Source organism: Hakea prostrata, chromosome 5 (genome assembly GCF_041222555.1).
Source record: "Hakea prostrata isolate BN-2017 chromosome 5, UWA_Hpros_2, whole genome shotgun sequence".
Lineage (NCBI taxonomy): Eukaryota > Viridiplantae > Streptophyta > Magnoliopsida > Proteales > Proteaceae > Hakea > Hakea prostrata.
Window position 1 is genome coordinate 21,707,473 of NC_142604.1, and position 8,745 is coordinate 21,716,217.

The following is an 8,745-nucleotide window of genomic DNA, read 5'->3' on the forward strand; positions in this document are numbered from 1 at the left end:
GGTCATTAGAATAGAAATCTATCGGATCACATAATAGGCTTAATTTGAAATCGATCCGTAGATTTCACAGATAGACTAGAATGAATGGGGATTCATTATAGAGATAAGAAAACAGTAGATCATGGTAAAAAATTCACTTAAGAATAGATCTAGCATAGATTAGGGGTCAAACAACACAAGTAGAATTAAGATCATGAAGATTATATTAGTTTTAATACCAAAATCACACCATGTTGTCCATGGAAAGAATAGAGTGAATGGGAATTCATTCTAAGACTATAAAGATCAGAGATTAGGTCATTACAATAGCATAAGACCTTCCTCACAATCACAACAATGGGTTAAAATAGTAGAGAGAGAGTAGATCTAGAGAGAATAAAAGCGAATACTAACCTTGTAGAAGAAGATTCAATGGAGGAATCTCTCACAGATGCTTGGGATCTACCTTGGCCTTGAAGAGGAAGCTCTAGGGTTTTTCTCACGTTTTGCAATAGCTAAGGGGCAAAGTGGTATGAATTAGATCGAAGTTTGAATATATAGGGCTCCAAAAACCTAATTTTCCAAAAAGTGACAATCTAACCTGGACCAGCTTTGGTCACTTTGGGCGACCAAGGCAATCGACCAAGGCAGTGCCTTTTGGTCAAAAGCTGAATTTTGATATTTGAAAGCCACAAGCTCCACTTGGGTCCTCTTTCAACTTAAAAGAGAGTCTTACCTAACTTTATAGGACCTTCTGAAGGTGTCAACACTATACTCAAGGTCCATCTTCATTCAAGCTACATCTTCTATCAAAGTCATTCAGGATTTCCATAATAGGATCTTCATTTCAACCTCCAATGGTTCTAGGTCAAACCCAATGAGTTCAAATGAGAGGGTCCACAACTGTCTTCTTCCTTGATTTCGGGTCTTTGGACCTAAAACATAGAATTCTGGATTAGGGTTGTGAGGGATTTCACATCCTCCCCCGGCCCCTTAAAAGAAAATTTGTCCTTGAAATTGAAAGCGTAACTAGGTTTCCAAAGAGATGGGGATATTTCTCTTTCATCTCCTCTTCCTTCTTCGAAGAAGCTTCTTCAGGGGTATGATTCTTCCACTGGATCTTTACCAAGGGGATGGTCCGATTCCTCAATTGCTTGTCCTTGTCCAGGATTTTGGCTGGCTCTTCATTGTAGGAAAGATCAGCACCTAGACCTTTGGGCTCTCGCTAAAGTAGATGTTCTGGATTCTCTACATACTACTGTAGCATCGATATATGGAACACATCATGAATTTATGCAACTTGTCCAACCTTCTCAAGAATTTTATAAGGGCCAATATATCGAGGACTAAGCTTTCCCTTGACATTAAATCTCATCACACCCTTCATAGGTGATACCATTCGAAAAAGCTTTCTCCCCCCACTTGAGATTCTAGATCAGTCCTTCTCTTGTCTGCATAAGATTTTTATCTTGATTGCGTTGTCATAATCCTTTCCTTAATCATGTCCACCATCGCACTTATAGCTTCTGTCATTTTTGGACCTAAATTTCTTCTCTCATCCATTTCGGTCCAATACAGTGGTGTCCTACAAGTGTTTCCATAAAGTGCTTTGAATGGAGCCATGCCTATAATTGATTGATAACTGTTGTTATAGGCAAACTCGACCAAAGCTAGGTGTTTGTCCCAATTTCCTCCTATATCCACCATGCAAGATTTGAGCATGTCTTCCAAAATCTGATTTGTCCGCTCAGACTATCCATTTGTCTGTGGATGATGAGTCATACTTAAAGTTCAATTGGGTTCCCAAAGCTTTCTGTAAACTGTTCCAAAATTTTAAGGTGAACCTGGGATCTCTGTCAGAGACAATACTCATTGGAACACCATGTAATAGCACTACATTGTCCACATATAGTCTCGCTAGGTTATCCATAGTGTAAGTAATCTTCATAGGAATGAAGTGTGTTGATTTAGTCAACCTGTTAATGATATAGTATGGTTAATCATCAGCCATACTATATCATTCCCTTTTCTAGTCCGAGGCAAACTAATCACAAAATCCATAGTGATATCTTCCCACTTCCAACTTGGAACAGGAAGGGGCTGCAATAGTTCAAATGGTGGTTGTCGAACTGCTTTCACAAGTTGATAGTGTCACACTTCGCCACAAAATTTTCTATGTCGTTCTTCAAAACCATCCACCAAAAACGTTCTCTTAGATCTCTATACATCTTTGTACTTCTTAGATGCACTATGAAAATTGACTGATGTGCTTCTTTGAAAATCTCTTTCTTAATTCCTTCATCTACTGGCACACATAGTCTTCCTTTATAAGTTAATGCATCGTCGGTAGACATATAGAAATCAGGTTTCACATCAGGATTAGAATAAATCTTCTCAATCTTCTCCTTCAATTCCAGATTTGAACCTTGTAATGCAATTATCCTATCTCTTAAGGTGGATCGTACTGTCATGGTTTTAAGTATCACTTCAGATCCTTTTAGAACAATTTCAAGACCAAGTTCCAAAATTGAAAATTGTTTGCAAAATAAAAATTGCAAGCACATGGTATAGTGCACGGTATCGTTTAGCTAATGGGCCGATCTCAGGGAGATATGCCACTTTAGAATTTAACATTTTAATGGTAACGCGAGAGTGCAATGATCCAAAAAATTTAACTAATTAATTAAACTAAATGAATGGTCCTAACACATACATCTAATGCGATCGAATTGAGACTAAAAATAAAGCAAACATAACCTAACCATTCATCATCCAATAAATAAATAAAAAATGCATAAATAAAAGGCAAGAATAAAAAAATGCGAATAAATAAATAAATAAAGGGAAGTGATCCGAATGTCAGCTCTGGATCGAGGGACAGGGAATATAATTTGGATGACTTTGACCATGGACCCTTTTTCATAGCTTATAGTCCACCGATCGAGGGAACGGATATTAAAGAAGAAAATGCAGAAAGTAAATAACAAAATAAATAACAAAGCAATAAAAGGAAAACGGAAACCTTAACCAAAGAGAGGCACGACTGTAGGCATTTTTGATCAAGGACCCAGGGGGAAAGAAAAACAATAACTAAATATTGAAAAAAAAAATCCTAAGTTAAGAATATGGAGGGGTAGATAAAAGCAAAAATAGAGTGGGGAGAGAAGATTGTTGACGAAGACTACTTACTTGCATCTTTGAATTTTGAATGACAAAAATAATCCTTAAACAATTGATTCAAATCTCAACCAACCTTAACAACTAGATCTAGAATGATCCAAATCTGCAATTGCTAGACCCAAAGAAAAACGAATCCTCTTGAAAATTGAAACTCGAAACTTGAAGCTTGAACTCGAAATCGAAATTGAAACTCCATTGCTCAAAAGAAAGGAAATTCACTTGCATAAAATAAACTAAACAACTTAAATATTCCTTGCATTACATAGAAAAATTGAACCTAGACATTCAAACTAGAAATTAGAATCCCACAAAGCAATCAAAGAACCAGAGAAAACTTAAATAAACTAAAGAGAAAGAATATGTAAGGCTTAAATAAACTAAAGAGAAAGAAAGTTTAAACCTAAGCCTAAGAGGGGAGGGTATATTTACAGGAGATCGTGAATGATTTACAAATAAGGAAATAAAATAATAATAATAATAAGTGAAATAGGAAAAAGGTAAAAAAGAAAAAAGAAAACCTAATTTCCTTGGAAAATCAAAGGAATAAAGAGAGAGAGAAGAGTTTTTTTTTTTTTTTTTTTTTTTTTTTTTTTTTTTTTTTTTTTTTTTTTTTTTTTTTTTTTTTTTTTTTTTTTTTTTTTTTTTTTGAAAGTATTTGGCTAGAAGGAAGAAAAAAATATAGTGAAAGAAATAGAAAGTGGGGAGAGAGAGAAAAATAATTAAGGAAAAGAAATAAAATCTATGAAAATAAAATCTTCTAGAAAATCTATAGAAAAAATAGAAAATCCTAATCTTGGACTACTTGTGGGCCCCATTCATTTTTTAATTACAATAAAGTAGAATAAAATATAAATCCTATTAATCTCAACCATAGATCAAAATTGGATTCTTTATTTCTAAGATATTATGGAGTTGGCCCATAATCACATCTCTAGCCCATCATGCTCCAAATTAGGCCCATTTTCGCACTTGAGAATTTGAACGGACCTTTTGATGTGTAAAATTGCATGTTTCATACCCAAAACTCCAAATATTTGCTTAAATCTTGAAAAATCCTAAAATCTGCAAAAACAACATAAAACCCAAGGTAGCTCCACTCTAAGTGTGTAAAATGCATGTTTTATGCCCTAAGATTTCACATATAAATGTGCTCATAAAAAATAATAGGGCTTGCTTAAAGCGTTCAAACAAATTCTTCTCGCTTACTTTTCCCAATAAGAGAGTCAGTGACCACATTAGCTTTTCTAGGATGATATTGGATGTTGCAATCTTAATCCTTTACCAACTCCAACCATCTTCATTGCCGCATATTCAATTCCGTCTAAGTGAAGTAATACTTCAAACTCCTGTGATTAGTGTAGATGGAAATTCTTTCTCCAAATAGATAATGACACCAAATCTTTATAGCAAACACAATAATTGCTAATTCCAAATCATGAGTAGGGTAGTTTCGCTCATAGTCCTTCAATTGCCTTGAGGTATACCACTACTTTTCCATGTTGCATCAGAATGAAACCCAAACCAATCTTTGATGTGTCAGTGTAGACTATCAAACCACTAGAATCATCTGGTATAGTCAACACTGGGGAACTTGTCAATCTATCTTTCAGTTTTTGAAAATTCTTCTTGCATGTTTCAGTATAAACAAACTTCTCTCCTTTTCTAGTGAACTTAGTCATAAGAGTAGCTGACCTAGAAAAGTTCTCAATAAATCTTCTGTAGTAACCTGCCATTCCAAGGAAACTTCTTATTTCAATCACAATTCTTGGCCTATCCCAATCTACAATTGCTTTAACTTTATCACCTATTCCTTCATCTGAAACTACATGGCTTAGAGAAACTACCTTTGGTAACCAAAAGTCACACTTGCTAAACTTAGCAAAAAGTTGCTTCTCCCTTTATCTTTGCAAGGTTAAATGAAGATGCTTCACATGTTCCTCTTCATTCTTCAAGTAAATCAAAATATCATCGTTGAACACCATTACAAATTTATCCAAGACATTGTAAATACTCATTTCATCAAGTCCATAAAAATTGCAGGAGCGTTTATCAAACCAAAAGGCATGACCTTAACATAGTGACCGTACCGTGTTCTGAAAGTTGTCATGCAAATATCACTAGACTTCACTCTAAGCTGATGATATCAAGACCTCAAATCTATCTTCGAGAACACTGTTGCACCTTTCAACTGATTAAAGAGATCATCAATTCTGGGCAGCGGATACTTGTTCTTGATGGTCAACTTGTTTAGTTCCTATTAGTCAATGCATAGAACACATGCTACCATCCTTCTTCTACAAAAACAGAACTGGAGCTCCCCAAGGTGACACGCTTGGCTATGTGTAAAACTTTTATCTAAGAGCTCATTCAGTTGATTCTGTAGTTTGTTGAGTTCGGTAGGTGCCATTCTATATGGAGCTTTTGACATCGGGGCGGCTCCTAGGATCATCTATATGGTAAACTCTAGCTCTCTTTCCGGAGGCAGACCTAACAAGTCTTCTAGAAAAACATCCATGAAGTCATTCACCACCTTCACTTCCTCAAGCTTCTTTTCCTTCTTGGTCTCACTTCCAAATGAAGCATTAAGTGATGCACTTTCTACCAATGCATTCACTTGCATCACCGTAGTCGAAGTCTTCCTACTAAGCCTTCCTTGATCACCTTGAAATTCAAAGACTAAATTTCAATCTATATGAAATTGTACTCTTCTCAAAAAACAGAGGATAACCGCTTTGTGAGAAGTTGACCAATCCATTCCCAAAATCACATCAAAATCCTTCATATCTAGGAGTACAAATCGGCTTCCAAATTTCTTCCACAAACAAAAATAGAGCAAGCTTCAACTACTTGATCTAATTGTACTACTGATCTAGTAGGTGTACTAATCATCAAGCATTTAGATAAATTATTTGGTGTCACAGTAGTACCTCTTACAAATGTAGATGATATGAAAGAATGAAATGCACCAGTATCAAATAGTACAAAAGTAGGTATTTAAGCGACAAGTAGCATACTGTTAGAACATCATGACTCATATCCTGCTCGGTCCAAGTAATACTAAACACTTTCATGTAGGAGGGGCTGGTGCAGTCTTGGTTGCAATTTCTGCCGGCTGAAATGTCTTACCTGACTTTATTGGACCTTCCAAAGGTGTCAACACTGTAATCAAGGTACATCTTCCAAGTCCATCTTCATTCAAGCTACATCTTCTATCAAAATCATTCAGGGTTTCCATAATTGGATCTTCATTATCAACTTCCATTGGTTCTAGGTCAAACCCAATGGGTTCAAATGAGAGGATCCACAACTATTTTCTTCCTTGACTACGGGTCTTTGGACCTACAACATAGATTTCTGGATTAGGGTTGTGAGGGATTTCACAGGGATTCGGGCAAGGGTTCAGTCCTCCCCAATCAACCATGGTTGAGATTTAGGTCCACACTCTCTCACCACTACCATTGGCATGAGTACTACCGCATGTCGAGGTTTCTAATCCAATGCAAGGTCATACAGTGACATACTACATGTAGTCTAGATACTCCCCTATGGCACCAACCAACTTGGTCCAGTATCCTTCTCTACCAAGGAATGAGAATCCTCACGGATTGGCTACCTCTGTTGGACTCCATTCCCTAACCCTATGGTTATCCACATATTTGTTGGGTCGGATGCTCTTATGTCCCCTCAAGACTTCCATCGTTCCTTGGACGCCCATGAGCACAACCCTAACATATGCAACCCTATCAATGCATAATCAACATTGGACCATTGACTCTCCGCACGAATTGGCTACCACGTAGGATGAGACAGAATCACCTCACCGTCATCATTGGTCATTCAGCTTCAATACTCCTATTGGAAGGGTAGTAGCATGTATGGGCTTGTAGCCATGCAATCTAGACTTCCTAGATATGTCATCCAGCAACCATGATAGTGCTGGGGTCATCAGTTAGCAGTGTCCCATACCATAGCCCTTGATATCCCAAGCAATGGATACCCAATAAAGATACCCTCAATCATAGTTACATCACATCATTAACCACCATCATATAACTAATCATTCAACATCACATAGCAATTGAAGTATATCTAATCATCATTCACAACACATAACTAACTATAATTCATATGAAAATATTGTTATAGCAAGTTACAATAATACAAATGCATCCAATGTTATAGAATTTCATCATAGGTCATGTCAATACATATATGCAAGAATGTATCCTTACTTGTAGAAGTGTAAACGATTACTAAAGTGCAGTTAGACCTCACCCACAACAATTCCAGAGAGCTTCAAAAATCACCTAACATAGGGTTACAAAGTCATACTAAGAATAGAAGTCAAAGAGAGAAACAACCAACCTGACTGGGCTATTGTGACCTAGCCGATCACTTATGGCAGTTGGTTGGGCCCTGAGCGACCGCCCCTAATATAGATAGTAACTCAAGTCCGAAATTCTGACTTTTGATTTGCCAATTTTAATCCAATTTTGGGATGATCCAAATTCAAATTTCGTCCTCACAAGGCTAACAACTCATACACAATCCAAAACCCACAACAAAATCATGGTTTAGTAATCACATCATCTCCTTTAATCAAAGCAATCCTTTATTCGGATGCAAGAATATGATCCAATCAAGATCATTGATGGAATTATCATAACCATCACAATTAACCACCCACAAAAAATATGGAGGATAGATTCACACAACTTAAAGAGAGTGTGAGATCATCTTACCTCCAATTGACTCACTTAAAGGATCACGGATCAAAACTTCTCCATGAATCACTCGCTCTTCACCTTCCAACACATGTTCTCTAACTCCCAACCTTCCACAGCGGCCTCCACGAATATAATATTAAGTAAATAATATGTGGTTGGATATATATAGAGAGAGAGGTCTAGAGCAAAATAGGGTTTAATTCCTGTAAGCAAACCTGGCCAGTTGCTTGAGGCGGTTGGTTGATCAATCAACCGCCTTAAGCAACCACCCCCTAGTACTTTTCAGTATTTGGGTGTTTTTCTCAACCGGTCCCCAAAACAAACCTAAGCCTAATCAACATGTGGGGGTGTTCGTACCTTGATTTCGAACATCTTCAATCTCAACTTGACTCTGATTGGGGATCCACTTTCCGAGTCCATCAGGGTTCTTACAGGTTGTTCTTTGAATTCCCAATAAGGCAGGTTCTTCATTGGTGGAATCCAGATCCATGGGCTCAAGGTGAGGATCCTGGGCTTCAATTCGGATACTCCACAGTTTATTTAAACTAGATCATCGGGTACTCGGACCTGCAATATGGATCCGGGGTTAGAAACATGGGGTTGTTACATCCTCCCCCTTTAAAAAAATTTTGTCCCTGAATTTATAGTGTACTTGTGTGCCCGAAAAGATGGGGGTATTTTGCTCACATCTCATCTTCTTTCTCCCAAGATGCTTCTTCAAGCGAATGATTCTTTCATCTGATCTTCACTAAGGGAATGATTTGATTCCTCAACTGCTTGTCCTTTCTATCCAAAATTTCTGCGGATTCTTCATCATAAATCAAATCCGCACTTAAACCTTCAGGTTCTTGCTGGAGCA